This window comes from Ahaetulla prasina, chromosome 2 (genome assembly GCF_028640845.1).
Source record: "Ahaetulla prasina isolate Xishuangbanna chromosome 2, ASM2864084v1, whole genome shotgun sequence".
Classification (NCBI taxonomy): domain Eukaryota; kingdom Metazoa; phylum Chordata; class Lepidosauria; order Squamata; family Colubridae; genus Ahaetulla; species Ahaetulla prasina.
In genome coordinates, this window is record NC_080540.1 from 19533041 (window position 1) to 19557359 (window position 24319).

Below are 24319 nucleotides of genomic sequence, written 5' to 3' on the forward strand. Positions count from 1 at the left end.
GAACCGTTGCACATACTTGGATGGCATTGGTGCAAATGGGCTTTAGTAAAGTCTGCAGAGTTTGCCACGGTACCGACTGTACCGGCGTTGGCTCAGCCAGGATTCTGCAGTGTCGAAAACTTCTGGACCGCAGTGGCTCAGGAAATAGGCTCGTTTCCTGTTGTCTGAAACTCCTTGAGTTCGTTTGCCTCGAGGAAACACTCAAGCGAGCCATGTATGACCCCATTTTCCTTAGCTGGGTCGAATGGCGCTAGCGGTGTGTAGCCGGACATCGCTGCTTTCCGCCCTTGTTTTGCTGGGTTCGCGTCTTCCTGGTGAGTTCAGCTCTTTTCCTGGCGCTCTTAGCCTCGAGATCCCACCTTCGTCGCCAGTGTTAGATTCGGGCAATAACGAGGCAGGAGACCAGGATAGTGACAACAGCTCTTTACTATATGGTGAACCCAGCAACCCGGGCTGGGAAAAACCTCTCCTTATATACAGTACAGCCGGTGGCTTCAACCAATCAGCAACGTGCTATTTTCCCGCCAAAACTTTTAAAGATACATTACACTTGACTTACGATCACAACCAAGTCCAAAATTTCTATCGTTAAGCAAGAGGGTTGTTAACTGAATTTAGCCCCATTTTACGAGCTGTCTTGCCACAGTTGTTAAGTGAATCATTGCAGCTGTTACGTTAGTTACACGGTTGTTAAATGAATCTGGTTTCCCCATTGACTTTGCTTGTCAGAAGGTCACATAGGTCACTGTAATTGACGTGCCAGCTGCTAAACATCCAAATTTTGATCACATGACCGTGGGAATGCTCCGATGGTTGTAAGTGTGAAAAAAAGCCATAAATCACTTTTTTCAGTGCTGTCTACTGTAGGAATTTAGCACCCACCCCCCTCCTAGAAGAATGAAATATTTTAGAAAATATTTAAAAAGGCAGAATATATTTCCCTGGATGAGAAATGGAGAAACATGTTTTAAAGACAAAGCAGCTCCCTGCAACTTCCTGCCACCCCCCACCTTTGTCAGTGGGCCATCATCTGCATCATAATAGAACCCATCTAGCAACTGAAACTCACCACATGGCACCTGGGAAGATTACATCAGCCAGCAAGGCTAGCTAAGACTCCCACCCCCTGGGAGTCTGACAGCCAATCAGGGTACTCTTCCTGTGCCCCAGAAAGTTCAAAGCTCAGAAAAAGCATAAAACCAGGGAGCACACAGGATCTCATCCCTTTTCTGTTCAGGAACTCAAGCCATGTGATCCTGACCACCATTAAACCATCTTTCCAAGCAGCCTCCATGTTTCCAGTGTCTTTGTCCCCACTTGGAACTGAACCCAGATGGATATTTCTTCCAACACTACAGTGTGGTAAAGCAGTATATAAGTCTAAATGCTATTGCTATTGTTGTAACTTTGAACAGTCATTAAATAAATGGTTGTAAGTCGAGGACTACTTGTATACCTTCAAAGCTCAGAACTGTGCAAACGATGGTATTCCCTGTGACAATGGAAATGAAAGATGGACAGGAAATATTTTCATTTTGAACCTTTGTGTTGTTGGGAAAAAAAATCCAGGTCCATTTCCAAGCCGGGAATAAAATGGAGGCTGCTTAAGAAAGGAAGGTCCGTTTATTTGATTAGCAGAACCAACACATCCAGAGCGTGCAGTTCTGGGACAGCTGACCAAATGGAGTTGAGAGTGGGTGGGTTTTTATACTTTCTTGATTCCTGTGGGATCATGTTGGGGTCATTGCTGACCCTATAGGCAAAAAGGGAAATGCAAATCCTAGGTGTTTGTCTGAGCTAATCTTATCAACCTTTGGCTTGCATAATTGAGTTGCTTATCTGGAGTCTGTGTCTGACCCAGCCTTTCTGAATGGATTTCTGCTTTAAGGGAAATGTTCTTATTTAATAGTCCCCCAAATATTTTGTTCTCTAGGAGGATGGATGGGTGCTGGCTGACTTTCTACAGTGTTGGAGAAGAGTCCTCAGAAGAGCATGGACAGCCAAGAAAACGAGATGTATGGCTCAGTTACAGTGGCGATGGAGGCATCATTGAAAGATCTGAAGGTTGAACAGCTGGCAGCTCATTATGGAGAAATCTATGTGATCACTAAGAGTCAACAATGATTCCATGATACGTAATCAATCAATTAATTGGGGTAGTTTTAGAGTAGGGAGTTATAAACACTGGACTCATACTTGGCTTTTACTCTGCATTATTCTAAACTTTTGTAGAAGCCAAAAATGGCACCAACTACTTGCCCATTTCCACCTTCCAGCTAGAGCAGGGGTCTACAACCTTGGTCCCTTTAAGACTTGTGGACTTCAACTCCCAGAGTTCCTCAGACAGCTTTGCTTTGCTTTGCTGGCTGAGGGACTCTGGGAGTTGAAGTCCACAAGTCTTAAAGGGACCAAGGTTGGAGACCCCTGAGCTAGAGATAAAGGCTGACCGTTTTTCCCTTTTCTACCGAAGGCGACTACTCTCAGCCGCTAGAGGGCGCAAGAGACTCACAGACGACACCAAAGAGCGCAAAGGAATTACCAAAGAGGGCGTGGCTTGAGGGGACTGGCAGGGCGAAGATTGGAGCGCTGGAAGCAGTGAGGCGTGGCTAACGAGCCCAACAGTTTATGGCTTTTACGTCATGATATAAACAATTAGTGTTAAGAAATGACGGAGAAGCATCGCTTATTAGGAAGGAGACGCTTTGTGGCGCCTACGATCCGAGAGTGGGCGTGGCCGTTTCCAGTAAAGGAACGAAGTCACCGGGGGAGGGGGGGCACTATCAGAAGAAAATAGGGGAGGAGGGAGAGGGCGTGGCTCCTGTGGAACCCCTTCCGCGGCGCGTGTACTACGTTCGAAGGAAGGGGGCGTGGTTTCATCAGCCAGAGCAACGGAGGGCGCGGGGACAGGCGGGGGGGGTGAGGTGGGGGCTGAGATAGGACGGCTGGTTGCCATGGGTTCGCTTCCGGCGCTGCTAGCCGGAAGTGGCTGGAATTCTGGTGCTGGTTGGTGTCTGGCGTCGTCCCTGTCGGTCAGTGTGAGCGAGGCGGGGGGTGGGGTGAGGACGGAGCAGGCGGGAGTCCCGTTTTCCCCTTGGCCGCTCGCAGGAGGGAGGGCAACAACGGCTCCCAAAGGGAGAGAGAGAGAGAGCATGGCCGAGGCAGTTTGGGGGAGGAACCGGGAGGGGGCGCGGGGCTCGTGGACCTCAGGACGCCAGCTTTTCCCTCCAGATAACCACTCTCTTATCTAATAAAACCTGTGGCGAGGTGAAGGAAGAGCCCCCTCACCCCACCCAACATTGCTGAGGAGAGATAACGTTCAATTTTCGAAGGGAGCCGATGAGAAAAAACTCTCGATGGGTGCATAAACCAACCGCGGCGTTCATACCGTAGATAGAAGAACATGAGGAGCTATCTAATATTGGGCCAGAGTATTGGTTTATCTAGGCTAGTGTTGGCCTTCCTGATTGGCAGCTGAGATGTCAGTGGAGATCTCTCCCAGGCTGATTTTTGGCAGGGTAATTAGTGGGATGGATGACTGGATGTACCATAGGTGCATGGGCATCCCTATATATATATATATATGAGGAGAGAGTGAGGGGCTGATTCTCACCTTCATTCTGGAGATGAGATGGCCGAGCAACTCTGGGGCTTCCATTTTTGGATCATGTGAAATGTCTTTGCTGAGGTTAACATTTAAATTTTGTTACAAGAAACGTGGATAAAAGGAAAGCTTGAAGCCCAACTCTACTGGAAGTAGTGATTACTGGTCAAAGTATGTTGCAGTAACTTATCCCAAGATCAGAAATGTTTTCTAATCTGGATTTACATGTTATACAGGGCATGGTGTCTGAGGCTGGAACAACTGGAAGAAGACCCTGTATGGATAGTTTAAATCCAGAACAATTATGCTTATTTGTGTTTGCCTTTGAAAACTACTCCATGGACAGATTTAAGTTTGAAGACAAGATCTGAGGAGTCAGTCAGGATATGATAATGGGACATTGTGCCTTGTGCACTCAACAGTACACGTACTGTAGAATGGACATCGTACTGTAGAATGGACAACTACGTTATGAGATGGAAAACTCTTTAAGAACCTTAAAGACTTGAAGGGAATTACCGTGGGATCAGGAAACCAAGTCACAAACCTGAAGTAGTGGCTGGGATTCCACGAATTACCAGCATAAGAAGCTCTATCTAGACAGTTAAAGAAACATCACTCATTTTGCTTTACCTGTTTGCACTGATTCTTCAAGAAGAAGCTTGGAAGGGGGAGGGGGGTGCCAAGAGGCCCCCCCTCCCCCAAGAGAGGGTTTTTGGCTTTCCATCCTACATCTATGGAACAAGGATGTTTACCAGGTGAGATTTATTATAATGGAATGGGATTTGGTATAATTCATTTGAGATATTTTATTTATAACGCTGGAAGAGCGTGGTTGAATATCAATGTTCAAATCCATTTTTGGCATGTTTAATACGATTATTTTAAGTTTCTGGTCCTAGGAGCAGAATCTGTTAAAAGCCAATTTCTTCTCTTTAGATTTCTTTTTGTGTCTAATTTTCTTCTAGTATATAAGGTAAGGTAAGTTGATTGATATTTGTTTGGCTTTCATTTATTTATTCTTGGGCAGTGTTTCAATTTAGCTTCGTGGTTACAGTTCTTTAAATATTTGAACTTTCTTGTAAAAGACGGGTTTTTTTATGTTGCCTGCACTTGAACATTTACATATAGAACTTGGGCCTCCAAGTTCTTAGCAGTAATTAGTCCAAGAACAGTTTTTAGGTCCTTTAGCATTAGTTTATAAAGAAATGTACACCTTTCTACAAAGGGACTTCAGGGGAATCCAGGAATTGGGGCTATATAGGGCAGAAAAGACCATATATAAATTTTGCAGGACAAGCCAATAATATACATGATAGTTACATTGAATGCTAATTGTACATCATCATCATCATCATCATCATCATCATCATCATTATTATTATTATTATTATTATTATTATTATTATTATTATTATTATCATTTATATCCCGCCCTTCTCCGAAGACTCAGGGCGGCTTACACTATGTTAGCAATAGTCTTCATTCTATTTGTATATTTATATACAAAGTCAACTTATTGCCCCCAACAATCTGGGTCCTCATTTTACCTACCTTATAAAGGATGGAAGGCTGAGTCAATTTTGGGCCTGGTGGGACTAGAACCTGCAGTAATTGCAGGCAGCTGCTGTTAATAACAGACTGCATTAGCAGTCTGAGCCACAGAGGCCCTTTATACATATTATACATATTTATATTATATTATATGTATATATTTATACATATTAGTCCATGTGGATTCTTTCAAGATGATAATGAGATATTCTTTGAAAAGTATTTTCAGGACCAATGTAACTCTAATTCCTGGAAACTAATGTGAAAATGTGTTCCTATTCATATGTTTTGAATTATGCCAGATTTTATAATCATTTGTACTGGGAAAAGATGTGACTAGGATATTGCCCAATGTTGATCCTACCATTTCACAAGCCCAGTTTTAGCCACATTTGACTAGAGTAGCTATCCTGGTATGGTAGTTATATCATGAATTAGTGCACTCTTAAAATAATCTGCAACATTTTATAAGTAAAAGCTGTTATGTATAAACTATATCATTATTTTATTTAAAGCAGCACATACTTTAAATAAAATGGTTTTTTTTTTAGTTTATGTTCATGTAATTTGCAGCACTCTGATGCAAATACGTTTTGATCAAAGATTTAAGCACCCTTCTTTATAGGGATTCTGATAATACATGTTTATTAAAATATCTGCATAATTTATTTCAAGCATAGCCAGTTTCAGAAGAGCCAGTAATTCTCTGAGAGTTGAATGTGGATTTCTTCCCAAATCATTCTCAATACTGAATTGGGCAGTTATTATGAACTGAAGTAGGAAGATGAATGATAAATTAATTTATTCCATTTAGATGTTGCACGATTCCAGATAACTTCGGGCATCTTACATTACAAGAACAATAAAATACAGTGTGAGTAATAAAGTACTACAAAGGACAAGAAATGTGTTCCAAATATGCTGGGTGTGCCAAAATAAAAGTGGCTTATAGTGTTTTTTTTTTCAATCAGTGGTATGGTTATGATAAATGATATATGGTATGACCTTTCAGCCAGCAAGACAAGGAACTGTGGTAGATCTCCAAGACATCAAGCTCTGCTAAGTAATTTATTACCATATAATATTAAATTAATGAAACATTATGAAAAGGGTCCCAGTGAGCTGCATATCAAATATAAGCCCAGTTGATAATGAAATCAAGGTTCACATTTCTGTGCCTCTTTCTCCCATGCGTCCAAGGTAATGAGCTAGAAGCCACTTCCTTTTGATTAGGAGGGACAGTTTCTATCTGGCCTAATTCTGTTTAATGGACTGATCCAGTGGTGTGTTGCCCCTGATTCGGTCCGGTTCTTGCGAACCAGTAGTAAAACTGGAGGCGGGGTGTGCCCACCCACCCGGATGTCGCCATAAACCATCTGCGCATGTGCAGAAGCTCGGTGCATGCGCGCAATCCCATTGCAAACCGGTAGTGAAGGTAAGTAGAACCCACTCCTGGACTGATCTCTTATCAGTCTCTTTGCTTTTAATCATGTGAGACTCTGCTCTCACAAATGATCTACAGCATAACTGATAAATTGATATACTGAAGTAATTTAAGTAATCAGACATATACAGCCTCTGTGTTTAAATACACTACATGTATTGTATAGCACACATTCTGTACATGTTGTTGACTAACAAATCAGTGTTGCTGAATTTGCTTCCATGATAATTGATCAGGCTGGTCCCCCAAAGGAAGTTTTGGCCCATCTTTATCAGATGCTGGCAGGTAGTTCTTGACTTTCAACCATTCATTTAGCGACTGTTTGAAGTTACAGTGGTGATGAAAAAAGTGACACGCAACCAGTTCTTGCACATACAACCATTACAACATTCCCATGTGATCAGAATTCAGGCGCTTGTCAGCCACTATGTATTTGCAATTCTGAGTCATGTGATTGCCATTTGCAACCTTCCCAGATTTGCTAACTGAGTCAATTGGGGAAGCCAAATTCAGTTCACAACTGTGGTGATTCATTTAACAACCCTGACAAAAAAATATTGTAAAATCAGGCACGACTCAATAACTGTCTTGCTTAGCAATGAAAATTCTAAATTGTGGTCGTAAGTCAAGGACTACCTGTATGGTGAATACAGGACTTCCCCTACCCATGACTCTGCTTCTAATTATATAATCAGAATAAGAATTCTTGCTTTTAATATTGATTTTTTTCAAATATAGGGGTATAAAAGCATGTGAAGAAGTCATATATGATCGTTTTAATTTTTATAAATATTTTTAAAAGAAACGAGCAAGTAAGCAAAAGGAGAAAAAGAAAAAAATCAGAGAAATATGTAAGTGGACAAAGTAATGATTAAGATTGTATATCAGTATATCTTTGACTAGAAATTGGCCATAAAAAACACTGTTGCATTTAAGTACCTAACATTTTAACAGAAGGAATTTTGATATCGAGTTAAGCCTAAATCTCCACTATTTGTTCTTTAAGAATACAAAGAATACCTACTGAAAAAAGTATAGATAAAGCATTAGTTTTTAACTATTTGTCATACTTTGCTTAACGTACAATATTTATAGACATTTTTAAAAGCTTATTGAAATCGGTTCTTTTTCCTCTTAAAAGTTGTACTCTGGATACTTATATTTTACTTACTGTGCAGTGTGCAATATGTAATATGTATGGGACCCATTCTTGCTTAAATTTGATTAAACTCCTGTTGTGAATATATGCTGTTACTTTTGCTATTACTTCACATATTCTCTCAAATGTAAGTTTTCAGTCTGATATTTTAGGTAACACATCTCTTTTTCAATGTTGGACTAAATTTATCTGTGCTGACGTAAACGGTATCTTAGTGATTGTTTTTGTTAAGGTTTTGGAATTATGCCTAGTAAGAAGAATTGTGGTTTCATGTCAGATCTGATTTCTAAAATTCTCTGAATAATGCTGTGTGTTTCTTTCCAGTACTTTGGGGGCTTTTTACATGTCTACTACATCTGATTAAATGTTTTTTTTCAGGTTGATGACATTTCCAATAATAATTACTACATGATTTGTCAATGTTTGGCAATTATTGACAGTTGTATACATCTATAAAATGTTTTGTATTGGTTTCCTCATAACTTACAACCTAGAGTAAATTTTATATTCCATAATTCTTCCCTTTGTTGGTTTATGATTGTTTCTTTAAGATTTAAAACATTTTATCTTGCAGTTTTTTATTTCTTTAGTTTCGATATGAGTTTATATGTACTGTACATCTGAGTAAATGGTCTTGATTCTGTATGAACATTTCAAGTTCCGTCTTATTTCTTAGAAGCCCTCCCTCATTTGTTAGGTCACTTTAATTCTTCCAGAATAAAATGAAGAATTCATGTGTGATCCTAACGAGTCTCCCCTCTGGCTAATCAATTCAGTATGAGGGCATAGAACTACTTCCTTTGCATGAAATTGGGATTAACCATTTTGGCTCAGATATGAGTCACATGTGGATGGATCCAGGAAAAGCTCATGTGTCAACAATGACTTGTGTCCAAGAAGATCTCTTTTACTGTCAGAGCTGCGGGGGAAAAGGCTTCTTTGTGTTGCTCGATCTGCTGAGTTATCCAGGTTTTCCATGGTTGCTAATATTTGTGTTTTTTTATAAGGGTGCCTACATTCTATAGCAAAACCACTGCTCCAGGAAGAATTTTTTGTATTAAATAAATAAATATAATGATTTAGTAAACTGCCAAAAAAAACAAACCTTAATGACCTTTACAAGAATGATATTATCAACTTACTGGATTGGCTAATGGCCTATTCTCAGATAGTGTCTAGGAAGCAATAGATAAAATATGAAGACATTTCCCCCTGATCAGCAAACGGTCAGATTTATGCTGCCTTCATATGTCATAATTTCTATTTAGTTATCAGACTAAGTGGAAGTTACCACATATCCTCTGATATGCCATCTGATGGTGGTTTTTGTGGGGAAAATAGGAGGAAGGAGTATTAGGTATGTTTGTCGCCTTGACTAATTTATAAAAATAAAAAGGGTGAGATATAAATAAAATCTAAATTTATAAATTGACTTGATCTTTACTTTTGTGATGAGCCATCAATTGCTGAGGTTTATTGAACAAGCTTGATAAAATCTAGTGGGTGAATAATGAGCATTACACTCTTTGAAGCTCTGAGATTTAGAATTCAGCACAGGCTAACACGAATTCAGTGGTCTAGGAATGTGTACATGTTCTGGAGAAGAACTAATTTTATTAGCATTAAATATTGAAAGCCATTTCAATGCAGTTGTCTGGCTTGGCAGAATGTATGAATAAACATTGCCAAGCTCAGAGATTTTTGCAAAGCTAGAAATCTTTGACTGGTTATGCTGAGATTTTATGCTCAGCGTTTAATTGCCAGTGTGGTAGATGGGGAATTCTGAAAGTTGAGATCTACACTGCTTAAAGTTGCCAAGTTGGAAAAACACTGATATAAATGTTTAAAGAACTGTGATGCTGTGTAATACAGCTTCATATCTTGGCTCAGCCAAAACTTTTTTTCTGGCTAGTCTCGATGCAAACGCTTTCCTTCGACATAACAAACAGTATTGTAATAAGTAAGGTAGTCCTCAATTTATGATCTCAATTGGGACCAGATTTTCTGTTGTTAAGTGAGTTACATCCAAGTTTACAATCTTTTGCCACAATTGTTAAGTGAATCAGTCAAATAAATCCAATTTCCCCCATTGACTTAGCTCATCAGAAGTTGGCTGGGAAGGTTGCAAATGGCGATCACATGACCTCAAGACACTGCAGTAGTCATGAATAACATGCTGGTTGCCAAGTGTCCAAATTTTGTTCATGTTTCTACGGGGATGCTGCAACAGTTGTAAGTGCGAGAGTACTGGTTATAAGTCACTTTTTCAGTGCTACTGTAAAATGGTTGTAAGTTGAGGACTACCTGTATAGAGGGAGAAAAAGTCTCTTCAGGGAACCTGAAGTTCAGGAGTAATCATAAATATGAAGCCTGCTCCTTACCATAAGCTCATTGGCCTATGGTAGCCCTGAATACTAGGACAGAGTTTTTCAGTCTTAGCAATTTTAAGGTATTTGGACTTTATCTCCCAAAATTCTCGGAGTTGAAGTCCAAATGCATTTAAAAATGCCAAGGTTCAGAAACACTGCTCCAGGGCAATGACTTGTGTTACCTTTTGACTTTAAAATGGTTGCACAGTTTTTGTGACACCAAGAAGATGCAAATTTCCCTTCTTCACTTCTCAAAAAGGATTTTTTAAAAAAATAATAAAGAGCAATATTCAGCAGATCATTATGCATACTGAAAAGTGTTTCCTAGGCAGTGATCTGTTTCTCTCTGCCTCCTTAAAACAATAGTAGCCATGCAATCAAAAAATAAAATAAAAATTGTGGCACTTTAGCAACTAAGAAATACATTATCTTGGATGTCATGTTTATATGATAATGGTCTATGTTTTAATCTTTACAGGCTGCCCGGAGTCACTGATGTGAGAGAGGTGGCTATGCAAACAATTTAAATAAAATAAAAGTAAAGATAAGATAAGTTACGCAAACATTTGTGGGATGTATCTGTTTTATTAGATAGATTGAATTTTAGGTTTATTGGGACATAATATGCCTCCTATATCTTCTGAGCTAGGGAGTAAATTGAAAACAATTGAGAAATGCAAAAGATGCCGCCCTTACAGTTGCCTTCTTTATAGCGATTGCCGTTTCACGTAGACACAATAAAAATATCTGCCTGACCAGCTGGCTTTGCCTCACCACCTCCCAATTGACATTCAACCAATTTAATAACATTCTGTCTGGTTGGCTCGCTAAAGCTGCACCACTCCGTTTGGTTGTATATTTTTGCACACGTTGTTCCTGACACACTGTTCTTGTCTCTGCTTTGAGTTGCCAGTAGGAAAAGCTAGGTCATATAGCTTAATTGGGGAAAGCAGCAAAACTTTGAAGAGAGTGGTGTTGGCAACTGGTGACAGGTCTTTAAAAAAGTAGGTCAGGATGGAAGAGTTTTATAGGATGAATGCTGGCTATTCTGTGGTTGAGCAGAGGACAGATCTTGCTATTCTGTGGCCAATGCTAATAAATGATCCAATCAAGAAAGAACGCCACTGGCCTGTGGGCATATTATATGGAATATTTAACAAAATTTGAAAGATCACAATCAGCACTGCCAGAAAAGTGGAATCTGGTGGGTATTAGCTACTTTGGAGGGTTGTATTTTTTAAGTACCACATTCTCTCTGGAAAACTTTTTATGGGCTTCTAATATTCACAAGAAAGGCATACCAAATCATTTGTAGTTATAGGTCCTGACCTGTTTTCAGCAGTTACAGCTGTCTAGAAACTTTTGTAATGAACTGAAACAGATTTTGAGTACTTTGACATTGTCATTTTTATATGCTTTCATTCTGGACGGTATAAACTTTCTCTGGGGAAAAATAAAACTCAAATATGTAATTAGGAAATACTTTTCACAGCTGTGAGCAAGACTTTTGTTATCCGGCAGTCTTAGAATGGCTATGTACAAAAAGATAGAGGTAGTCCTTGGGTTACAGTGATTTTGGGACCAGGACTGCTGTCTCTAACCAATGAAGTCATAAAGTGCAACATTAGTGATGACAATCCCAGTCCTGATTGCCACTATAAGCCAAGACTACCTGTAAATCGATTGTTCATAATCATCCTAAATTGGATAACAACATTCTTGCATATGGTAATGTAATGCTTTACCTTTTAATTATATTGTGGCTCAGAGACCCTTTCAATCTTACTTTATTCTCCCATTTTTATATGGATCTATTTTTGCTTCCATTGTTTATATAGGGACTCCTCATGTAATGTCCACTTGTTCAGCAACCATTCAAAGTTATGGTGGCACTGAACAAGGACTACTTACAACAGGCTCTTGTAATTGTGGCTGTCACAGTGTCTCGGCCATGTGGGTTCCATGTATGACCTTCAGTGCTGACTTTAAACCATAGGGAAGCAGATAGGAAGTCACAAATGGCAATCATGTGATCACAGATCACTGCAATGGCATGGGGTTTGCCTAGGGCAACTGGGACTACCAAAACTGCTGTCATAAATCAATATGATTGCATGACATTGCACCTTATGACAGCATCACTTAATGACAGAGTTCTCAATCCCAATAACTTTCAGTAAACAAGGACTCCTTGCATCCCCTAGAAAATATTGATGTGATGCTTAAGCGTATATGTTAAGTACATGGGAACTATGATAGGAGAAATATACGTAGGTGATGGTAAAAGAGAAGAAAGCAACATGCTTATAGGTGTCACTTACGAGGTTCTATTGGGTTAACAGATAGATGGAATTATTCAGATTTCCATTCAAATCAGAAACCTGTGTTTCATTACAGCCTTGTTTTTATGCTTTTCTTATTAGCTCAAAGTAAGAATATATTATCAATCTAATGAGAGGGGCTATAGGAAGTGTGTATAAACTCGTGTTAAAATTTGGGCACAGTGAATTAGACTGAAACTTTTTGGAAATCGCACTTTCCAAAAAATAAAATTAAAATGAGGATTCTCATGTTTAGATGTTAGGCTTTAGGTTTGAACAATAAATATTGCAGCTTCATCCCAAGTTCACTGCAAATATCAAATATCTCTTTTTTACTTTAAAACATGTGATGTACAAAAAAAGCATTAGACCTACTTTTTTAAAACAATGCTGTGTGGTACTTTATTTTACTCCCAGCATAAGGGCATGCTGCAGCAAACCACAGTGCTGTTTATACATTGCTTAAAAGAATAAAGCATAACCAAATAATATTTATTGTAAACTTACTTGAAAGTTCAAGTAAGTAAATTTTGAAAAGTGTTGGCAACACATCTCATACTTCAAAAACTACCTTTAAGGTAATTTTAATTCTTTTTTTCAATACAGTAGTGCATTATTAATGTTCCTAAACAAGGGATAGGATACATTAAGGAACCAATTCAAATTTGTTCAGTTTTGCCAAGGTTAATATTTTTACAAGCATTCTTTTAAGATTGCTTGCTCTTCATGCAAAATCATTGCTTCTTCACCTAGAAACAATTCTTATTCATCACTATCCGCTAAACAAATCCGCTTACAAAATTTAACATAGATTTCTTCTAAAGTTTGTTGTGTGTATATGTTTATTTTATTTATTTAAATTTAAATTTTATTTAAATTTAAATTTAACAGACTGATATGTGTATATCAGTCTGTTAAAATACCAAGATATTTGCTGTGAAAGGGTGAAAAAGATTTTTACTGAAAAAGAGAAATGCTAAATTGGAAATGACAACTTAAATCTTGCTGATCTAAAATGAAATTGTTTTAAAGTATTTGAAGTCATTGAAATGAAAGTAGAGCTGCTAAAATGAGTGCATTATCTCAACAGGTGTCTGTCCACAATGACATAGCAACTTTCAGATTTGAACAATTTGAGAGCCAATTATAGTAGTTGGAAACTAAAACAGACACATTTGCCTTGCACAGGAAATGCTTGTGTGTTCAGTTTACTATTATCTGTTCATTATTCTAGACTGATGTGCTGCCTTTAAGAGTTTTATAAACAGAAAGATAGCAGACATTTGACATGCTTTATTAATGTATTTTTAGCTACTTGCTGTCTATGGTCCCCCAAGTTGCACATATAAACAGAACTTCTGAATGTGTTCCACTAAATCCAATTTTGTATCATTAGTCTTGGAATTATTCATGGACTAGAAGAGGCTGTATGTCATGAGGCCACCAACTGTATTTCATGGTGGAAGTATCAAGCCCAGAAAAAAAATGTTTTTTAAAAAATAGATGTGGCCTGAAAGAAAAAGTTCTCTCAAATAAGCTATTTTATTAAACATTATGAATGTTGCCTTATATTGCCTGTTTCAGATGTTCAATCTCTTCATAGCTGTTATCAAGCATTATGCCCCAGACGGAGCTGATAGGAGTCAGTACCTTGTATATGTACTGACATACAAAGTACTTATTAATAGAATGGAATACAATTCTTCATTGGCCATATGACAACTCTAATAAAATGAATCTTTGAGGAATTGCTTGCTTGGTTGGGGGTGTTACTTGGAACCCTGACATATGTGAGATTGGAAACAGAACAATTAATCAGTGGAACAACTTGCCTGAAGAAGTTGTGAATGCTCCCACACTGGAAGTTTTTAAGAAGAGATTGGACCATTTGTCTGAAATGGTATAGAGTTTCCTGCCTGAGCAGAGGGGTTGGACTAGAAGACCTCCAAGGTCCTTTCCAATTCTGTTACTCGGAATTTGTCTTTGGTGCATAAGTTCTCTGCCCATACAAACAACAAAGTGATAAATCATAAATTGTAAATCATAAGGTACAGTCACAAATCATAAGATACAAACAGCAAAATGATAAATCATAAAATCATAAGATACCAAAAGGAGAACGTAAAAGGAAAAATGAGAAGGATAATAGCGATACAGTCCTACTATATGGGTAAATATCCTTAGGCATAAGACAGTGCTGTGGGAATTAGGTGTTTAGCAGAGTAATGGCACGGGGGAAAAACTGTCTTCATGACCAGTTGTTTTGGCACGCAATGCTCTATAGTGGGTCCCAAGGGGAGGAGTTGAAACAGTTTATGTCCAAGATGTGAGCATCTGTAGATACTTCCTCAGCTTTCTTTCCAACCTGTGCAGTATACAGGTCCTCAATGGAAGGCAGTTTAACAGTTTGTTTAAAAGAATAGATATAAACCAAAGTAGTGAGCGGTATAGCATTATATACTTCAGAACAGAGAGGAGAAATTACCTAGTAGGTGGAGTTCATCCATCTAAGAAGACAGCCCAGCAAGTTGTCTTCTTCTTTTGCCTATTTTTCCCAACTTAGAATTAATCATCTTGGGCCACTTTATTGACTACTCCTATAAAAATATCTTATGCAATCTTAAAGGTTACCGGATTCATTGAATCATGAGCTAGAACCTACTTCAGGAGGTGCAAAGACCATTGTCTCTGTTACAGTAATTATGATTGGAATCAAGGAAGGAAATTCAATGGAAAGGGTTTGAATTTGTTCACTGAAACGTTTAGGTAGAGCAGTTAAGCATAACGACTGTTCATAATAACAATCGAAGGAGAACACATACGATTCTAGGTCAGTATATATTTATTTATTTATTTATTTTGTCACAACAGTATATATAAGCATAAGCATGAAAGTAACTATATAATATATAAGCATAAGTATGCAATAACTATATTGATTGGATATAATGAAAGAAAACAATAGGACAGGAATGGTAGGCACATTTGTGCTCTTATGCACACCCCTTACAGACCTCTTAGGAATGTGGTGAGGTCAATAGTAGACAGTTTTTGGTTAAAGCTTTGGGGAATTTGAGAAGAGACCACAGAGTCAGGTAGTGTGTTCCAAGCATTAACAACTCTGTTACAGAAGTTATATTTTCTGCAATCAAGATTGAAGCTGTTAACATTAAGTTTAAATCTATTGTTTGCTCTTGTATTGTTGTGATTGAAGCTGAAGTAGTCTTTAACAGGAAGGACATTGCAATAGATGATTCTATGAATTAAACACAGGTCCTGTCGAAGGCAGCGGAGTTCTAAGTTTTCTAAACCCAAGATTTCAAGTCTGGTGGCATAAGGTATTTTGTTGTATTCAGAGGAGTGGAGAACTCTTCTTGTAAAATATTTTTATGGGGGCGTGGCCATGACCGTGGTGGGGTAAGGACCTTTCCTTCACTTCACAGGGCTTATTAATGAAGATTTATGAGAATTTATGTCGTTTGGAATGCACTGTTATGGACGAAAGTTAATAAATCATGAACTGAAAGTGTTAACAGCCCAGCAGATTGAATTTAAAACTGGTAGGTCATTTGAAACGGCTTGAATTAAGGAGTTTCTACAGCGTGTGACCGAGCCGGCAGACAGGATAAGTTGGAATAAATTACTGTGTTCTGTTTTTTCAAAATTAACTATCTTGTTCTGTGTTAAAAAAATTTTTTCTATTGCTGAGGCTAAGTGAAGGACTGAATTTGATAATGAGAAGATTTTTTTTTTTTTGAGCCTTCCGGAAGTTCAGCCAAGAAGAATTTAATTGAAGAGAAGAGAAACTGATTTTTTATTGGATTGTTTGGTAGTAAGAGGATTTTACTGAGCTAATTTTTTCTTTATTTTTTTTTTCTCTGGAGAGCAAATTAATAGCTTGTTTATATTACAAAAAAAAAAAAAAAGGATTTTGCTTCGTTTAAGTTGGTTTGTCTTCCTTTCTGCTTTGCTGACGTGGAGGAAAAATGGCGCTGATTAATGTTAGCTGTGAAGTTTTGTGTTTCTTTGTGGAGTATCCTTGAACTTGAGAGATAACAGTGCAAATAAGCCGCTTCGCTTCAATTAAAAGACAGTCGTCCTTTGATCTTCACTAAGACCCTCTGTAAAATTGGTTTGGAATCCTAGTTTGGGAAATTTTTTGGTTTTTTTCAAAATGACTCAACAACTTTCAGAAACGCAGCAACTTGCTGCAGCTTTAAATAAAATTGGGGAAAAAATAGCAGGACTATCAGAGCGTATAGATAATTTGACATTGAAACTGACATCTGAAATGCAGAATTTAAAGCAAGAGATGAATGAAAACTTTGCAAAACAAAGAGGAAATGATAATGATTAAAGATGAAATGGAGCAGATGCATGTGCATGAAGTAAAAGTAGATCGGCAAATTGGTAAAATATTTTATAAAATGAGCAGCAAGATAAGAGAATTTGTCTTTTGGAAGAAGAGATGAGGAAATATAATTTGTTATCAGAGGAATCTCAGAAGAAAAGGAGGATAAATTGAAACAGCGGGTTGTGAAATGGATTAATGATTTGGATACGCAACTTACGTTCACAATAGCAGACCTGGCAAGTGTTTTTAGAATTGGATATAGAAGGCAAAATGGTTCTAACAGGAATGTGCTTGTCAGGTTCGCAAATCTTGGTGATAAGTTGGAAGTTATGGCCAAGGTGAGAGAGTTGGGAGATGCTTTGAAGTTTGAAGGGAAGACTATTCAAGTCTTCCCGGATATATCAAGAGAAGAAAGGGCATGGAGATCTTTTTTAAAACCAATCACAAAAGTTATGAGAGATAATGGAATTAAATACAATTGAGGCCACCACAACAATTGAAATTTTTTATAAAGGAAGGATGCGTACAATCACCCCAGATATAGATGCATTATTATATTTACGGAGCTTGGACTGATTGAGATGGAGGATTTAATGGAGATAAAAGATCAAATGCTTCAGATGGGTGGAACATACGGAAACATCAATCCCAGAAGAAGAAAAAGGGGCTATTGGAGGGCAAGACTCCAAAGGGTTAAAGAGGAAAGAAATATCACCTGTGTTGGTTGAACAGAAGAAGAGTCGTGAGGATACAGTAAGAGAAGAAGCAGATAAGAGTCTTGGAAAATATGAAGCTGAATGCGGGTCATCGTTATCTTTTTTTTGAGTGATGAATTTAAATAGACAGCCCGAAAGAAGTGGCCCGGCATTGGCACGTCCCTCTCCCCATTCTCTTTATAGAGGCGAAATCGATGAGGATGTGGGGAAGAAGATTGTTTGTACTTTATTGTTGTTTTTGTTTTTGTTTTTGTTTTTTTCTGTTTTCTTATTGTTGTTTATATGTTAAATATGGTAGTTTAATGTCGGGTGGCGGGCACAGAAAGGAAGATGCGGGATAGGATTAAAAATTTATATTTTAAATGGGAGTTATAAAAATAATGTCATGGAATGTGAAGGGTACAGGGAATCAGATTAAAGAAGAAGATTGAGTTTAAGATTAAAAGGATTGCCAGACATTTTATTTTTACAAGAAACCCATCAGAAATCTGAAGATTCAAATAGAATGTATATAAAAGGTATGCAAATATATGAAAAGCATTTGGAACTTCAAAAGCTAGAGGAGTTGCAACACTGATATCAGATAGGGTGTACTTTGAAAACATAAGGTAATTTTGGATGAAGATGGAAGATATGTAATAATTGTTGGAAATCTTAATGAGGAAAAAGTGACACTTGTTAATTTATATTTACCGAATGAAAACAAAGAGAATTTCTTGAAAAATAACAAAATTTTGGAGAATGAAAGTGTAGGAAAGTAATTGTGGCTGGGGATTTAAATTTAATCAGAGATAAAATAGATAGTACTAATCCCACCCGCTGTGGAGGAGCAAATAAAATGGGGATTTTAAATATGTGGATGCTTCGAAATGGCGTGGTTGATGTGTGGAGAGAGGTTAAAGGAATTGAGAGAGTATACACTTTTTTCTAAGATATATAATACATATTCTAGAATTGATTATATTTTTCTTTCTAAAGATTTGTTGAATAATGTGGATAAGGTAGATGTGGGAATTTTAAAGATTCTGATCATGCAGAAGTTATGGTGGACTTAGATTTTAATTTTGAGAAAAAGAAGCTATTGGAGATATGACGAAATTGTATAAAATGAAAAGGATAAAAATGGATACTTAAAAACTGGAGGAAAGTTGGAGATTAAATGATAACGGGAGGTTAAATTTGAAATTGTTTGGGATGCGATGAAAGCGGTGTTTAGAGGAGAGTATTAAATTATCAAGTAGGAAATATAAAATTATAAAATTAAAATGGAAAGAGATAAAAATCAGATTAAAGAATTGGAAAATCAATTTTGCTTACTAAAGAAAAAAATTCTTCAGGAGCTTAATATGTTAAGAAATAAAATGATAGAAGAAGATACAGAGTTAGTAAAAGAAATTTGAGATTTTTAAATAGGAATTTTTGAATTTAGTAATAGAAATTCTAAATTATTGGCAAAGATGGCGAAAGATAAAAGAGAGAAGAGAGAAATTGGAGTTTTGATAGATGATAGAGGTATAAGATGTTATAAAATTAGAGAAATGTGAAGTGGTTAGAAATTTTTTCAGAATCTATATTCAAAGAAACCAATTAATCGGGAAAATTGCAAAGCTATTTAGAAAAGTATGTGGTGAAAATTGATCAAACATATAAGGAATTGATGGAAGAAGATATAACACAAGATGAGATTAATGGAATAATACAAAATTAAAATTAGGAAAGCTCCAGGTGAGGATGGATTACCTGTTGAGTTTTATAAAGAATTTAAAGAATTAATAATACCAAGATTGCAAAAATTATTCAATGGAATATTACATGGTGGGAAGTACCTTCGTCATGGAATAGAACGGTGATATCCCTAATTCCTAAACCAGATAAAGATTTAGAAAGGATTGAGTCCTATCGGCCCATTTCTTTAATTAATCAGGATGCAAAGATATTTACTGCTATTATAAGTAATAGATTAAATAGATTTATAGATAGATATATAAGTTATAATCAAGTAGGTTTTGTGAAGGGTAGATACATGAGTGATATTGTTAGAAGAGTATTAAATATTATAGATGTAGCTGAATATAATGGTGATAAAATTGGTATAGTATCATTGGATATTTTTAAAGCTTTTGATTCTGTACAATGGGAAACAATTAAAGTAATTGTGGAGGCTTTAGGCTTTGGTAATAAGTTTATACATGTTATTTCAAAATTGTACCAAAAGAGCAGTGCAAGAGTGAAGGTGAATGGAATATTAACTGAAGAGATAAAATTAGAAGCTGGTACGAGACAAGGATGTCCCTGTCCCCAACATTATTTTTATTGGCTATGGAAATATTGACAAAATGATAGAAAAGATGAAGAATTAGAAGGATATAAGGGTATAAGATAAATTTGTATGGATGATACTTTAATTATTTTGAAAATGTAGAGAAAGATTTGAAAAGATATATAAGCATTTGATAGAATTTGAGGAAATGACAGGATTGAAAGTAAATTGGTCAAAGTCAGAATTATTGATGGATAGTAATGGTAATGAGTCTGAGAATATGCAAGAGCAATTTGGGATAAGGATTAAAACACATTGAAATATTTGGGTATAGTGCTTTCACTTAAGGTTAAAGAATTGAAAAACTTAATTATGATGTGGTGATTAACGAAATTGAGAAGAAGATAGATAAATATAAAATTTTAAAGTTGTCTTGGTTTGGTAGAATTGCAATGTGTAAGATGATGTTGCTGCCCAAGTTCAACTTTTTATTCGAGATGCTACCACTAAATTTGACAGAGAAAGATATTGAAGGATATCAGAAAAGACTGGATAAATTTTGCAATGGTGGCAAAAGACCAAGATTAGTGAAGAAAATGTGGTATCAAAATCAAAAGGAAGGTGGATTAGGAATCCCCAAATTACTTAATTATTACTGTGCGTATGGTATCCGGATAGTGGTAAAAATACTTAAAGGTGAAGATAATTATTGGAGAGATTTAGAGTTAAGGGATATAGAGAAATTTGGATCAAGGTGGTTTTTAGATAAAGCAAATTTAAAATGTGCAAGTAGAAGTTATTGGTTAAAGGGATTAAGTAAAATGTGGAACAAATTTGTTAAAATTTTAATTCCGGATATAATCTTTTTGGGGGAGACAACTGGAATTTGGCCAATTAAAAATAATATAAAACGTAATGAAGTGATTAAAGAGGAAAATATAGAAATTATTAGAGATTGGATAAAAGTTATGGAAATGAAAGGAGGAATAAAGAAATTATTGAAAAATTAGGGTTAAGTTGGTTTGAAAAATACAGATAGAAAATGGACAAAAACTAAAGGAAAATTATTCGATAAATAGATGTGAAACTGAATTTGAATATTTAGTATCTCGGATTATGAAAGATGAAATTGGGCTAAAGGGACTCGTTAGTAGGGTTTATAAGATTATAAATTCTGATGAAAAATTACAAAGAGTGATGAGGACAAATTGGGAAAAAGATCTTAATATTGAAATACCAGAGTCAGATTGGAATGTGAATTGGAAGAGTAGAATTATGAGAACTTTATCTATAAGGATTAAAGAGCACAATTATAAAGTTGTTTGGAAATGGTATTTGACTCCAGTAAGATTGTCACAAATGGATAAAAAATTTAGTAAAAAATGTTGGAGATGTGAGATGGAATTGGGGACTTATGAACATATGTGGTATAATTGTGATAAGGTTAAAAGTTTTGGCAACAATTGGAGAAAATGATATTTGAAATGATGGGGAAAGTAATAACATTGAGAGTGGAAACTATATTATTGTTGGTAATTAAGGAAATAGAATTAACAAAATATGAAAAAGAATTGATTAGAATTATGATTATAATAGGTAGAATTATAATAGCTAGATATTGGAAACTAGATGTGATTTTTAGAATAGAAGAGTGGAATTCTGAAATGTGGAAATTAGCTTTAAATGATAAAATGACATGTGATATTAAAATTAGAAGTGGTGTGTATAAAGAAGATACTTTCTGGAAGACTTGGAAACCATTTGTGGACTTTGCGCTTGGAACATTGGACGCTTCAGTACCTGTACCTCGAGAACGTGGATTTTGGCAATCATGAGGATATATCCGAAGACCCAAATCTTCCTTTTATGTATAGCACAAGGGTGTAATAATGTATTTTTTTTGTTTGTTTGTTGTAAAAAAAGTAATAAAAAAAAATAAAATAAAAAAAAAAAGTAAAATATTTCTGGACATGTTCAATTGTATTGATGTCTGAAATGTGGTATGGGTTCCAGACAGGCGAGCTGTATTCAAGAATTGGTCTAGCAAATGTTTTATAAGCTCTGGTAAGTAGTGTAGTGTTTCTGGAGAAGAAGCTATGTAAGATTAGGTTTACAACTCTTAAAGCCTTTTTTGCGATGTAGTTGCAGTGGGCTTTGGCACTTAGATCATTTGATATGAAAACTCCAAGGTCTTTAACAGGGTGGGGGTCATCTGTAAGGTAATGTCCATCGAGTTTGTATTTAGTGTTTGGATTCTTTTTTCCAATGTGTAAGACAGAGCATTTGCTGGTTGAGATTTGGAGTTGCCAAGTTTTTGACCATTCTGACACAAAATCAAGGTCTTTTTGAAGGGTAGCTGTATTGTTGGTACTGTTAAATAGTTTGACATCATCAGCAAAAAGAACACAATTACTTTTAATATGGTCACAGAGATCATTAATGTATAATATGAAGAGTGTTGGTCCAAGAACACTGCCTTGGGGAACGCCGCTATTGACAGGAACAGGATTTGATAGGGCACTGCCTATTTTGACCACTTGTCTGTTTGACAGGAACGCTGATATCCAATTGTGGAGGGGTCCGGAGATGCTGTAGGATTTTAGTTTTAGGAGAAGTTTGTCATGTACCACTGAGTCAAAAGCTTTACAGAAGTCTATGTAAGTTGCATCTATTGTTTTGCCTTGATCAAGATTTTTAGTCCATATGTTTTTGCAGTGAAGAAGTTGTAAGTTACATGATAATTTTTTTCTGAAACCAAATTGTTTATTAGAGAGTAGATTGTTTGTTTCTAGGTAGAGGACAATGGATTGGTTGATGATAGATTCCATAACTTTACAGGTGACACAGCATAGAGAGATTGGTCTGTAATTTTCAACTAAGCTGGGGTCTCTCTTTTTGAAGACTGGGATGACCGTGGCTAGTGATCAAAGTTTGGGAAGGGAACTGGTCATGAAGGCTTTTCCAAAGATTATGCTTAGGGGTTCTGCTATATTAGTGGAAAGCTTTTTTAAGAAGTATGCACATAGTCCATCAGGTCCTATACATAGGGATGGTTTCAGTTTGCGAAGAGCTTTTTCAACATTTTCTTCAGTGAAATCTATATGTTTTAGGTCGTTGTTGGTGTGTAGTATGGTGTGTAGTATGGATGGGTTCAGTTGTACATTCGTTTGTTATCCAGTTAATATGAGGTAGATATACTGGGGTCCTCTGTAATATTACTACCTAAGTAAATTTATGGAGCTGTCATAGATAAATTGTAGAACTTGGCTCAGTTTCTGGATTTGTTACGGAGGTCAAGCAACTGGATAAAGCTTTTTTTTCTCCTTCCAAATAGCCTTCATGCTTCTCCTTATTTGTTTCAATTCAAAGCTGGATTGAATTTGGGACTTGCTAAAAAGGAACAAAGTATGCTTAACACACACACACACACACACACACACACACACTCTCTCAGTGTTCTGAGTACTGATTTCTACAGCCCAAAGCCAGCCACAGAGTTTGGCGTTAAAGATAACAGGTGTACAAACAGAGAAACCAGAAAGTTTCCAGAATGCAAAGTGTTGTCTTAAGGTAGTTCTAACAGCTTTTTTTTCTTCTTCAGTGTTAGAAATTCCAGTCCTAGTTACGCTAGATGGTCTTGCTCAACTGAAGATAAACCGAGTTTGGTTTTTTTTCTGTTTAACATTTGGTACCTTCTTGAAAACGCTAAATGTTTTTTTCCAGAAAAAGGCCTGGCTGCTTGAGGAATGCAGGATGGCTGTTCTTTGAGCCCAACCTCTCTCAGCTCTGCTTCCCCAGCTCCTCTTCTTTATAGAGATATGAGCCTAGGCTTGTAGTAATATTTCACCCTGCATGATCTTATAATTAATTCTCCCAGACCTAATAGCTGGGAGCCACAGGTAGGCAAAGGACCATTTAGGCAAGGGAACATTGTGCACCAATAAGCTAGATAAGGAGGACTTCCTCCTGAAGTTTCAAGAGAAGGCATGTATTTGTACAAGTTGGACTTCATTATTGACAGCAAAGCTCAGTGAAATTATAAGTTGGTCCAGTGATCTTTTTAAGTCTATCTTTCTGATTTAACAGAAAGTCATCTTCCTCAATGTTATTTTTAAACATTTTGGGATACAAGTAGTCCTTGCTTTCCAATCATTCAGTGAGCATTAAAAATTACAATGCCACAGAATCAGGAGAGTTATAACCGGTTCTCAGAGTTCTGGCTATTGCAGCAGACCCATGGTCACATCACGATTTGGGTACTTGGCAATGTCTGCACATTTATTTGATTGCCATTTGCAGTTGGCAGGAAGTCACAAGTCACAGTCACTTGATCTCACACCCTAACGACCTGGGTGCTTATTTTAATGGTCACATTATTATTATTTTCATTTTACCACCATGTCATTTAGGAAAAGAGTTGTCAGTCCCAATTGCAGTCAGTAATTGAGGAATACCTGTAATTGAAGAATATGCTGGCCCTGAATGGTGCACATCTAATTAATTACAGTTTATTATTGTTATTTTCTACTGATTTTAACATT

General features: G+C 36.7%; 1 protein-coding gene across 3 annotated transcripts in view; it reads left to right on the top strand.

Annotated features, from left to right (window-relative positions):
* The first annotated feature begins 2928 nt into the window (after positions 1–2928).
* Positions 2929–24319, top strand: part of MGAT1 (alpha-1,3-mannosyl-glycoprotein 2-beta-N-acetylglucosaminyltransferase) — a 46684-nt gene continuing 25293 nt past the window's right edge. The window contains exons 1-2 of one of the 3 annotated variants that reach the window (XM_058169096.1): positions 2929–3029; positions 3838–4359. The gene's annotated coding sequence lies outside the window, so the exon portion shown is untranslated. Of the gene's footprint in view, positions 3030–3071; positions 4360–5084; positions 7451–24319 lie in introns of those variants that run through there. The other 2 variants (XR_009153448.1, XM_058169099.1) reach the window with 2 other exon arrangements.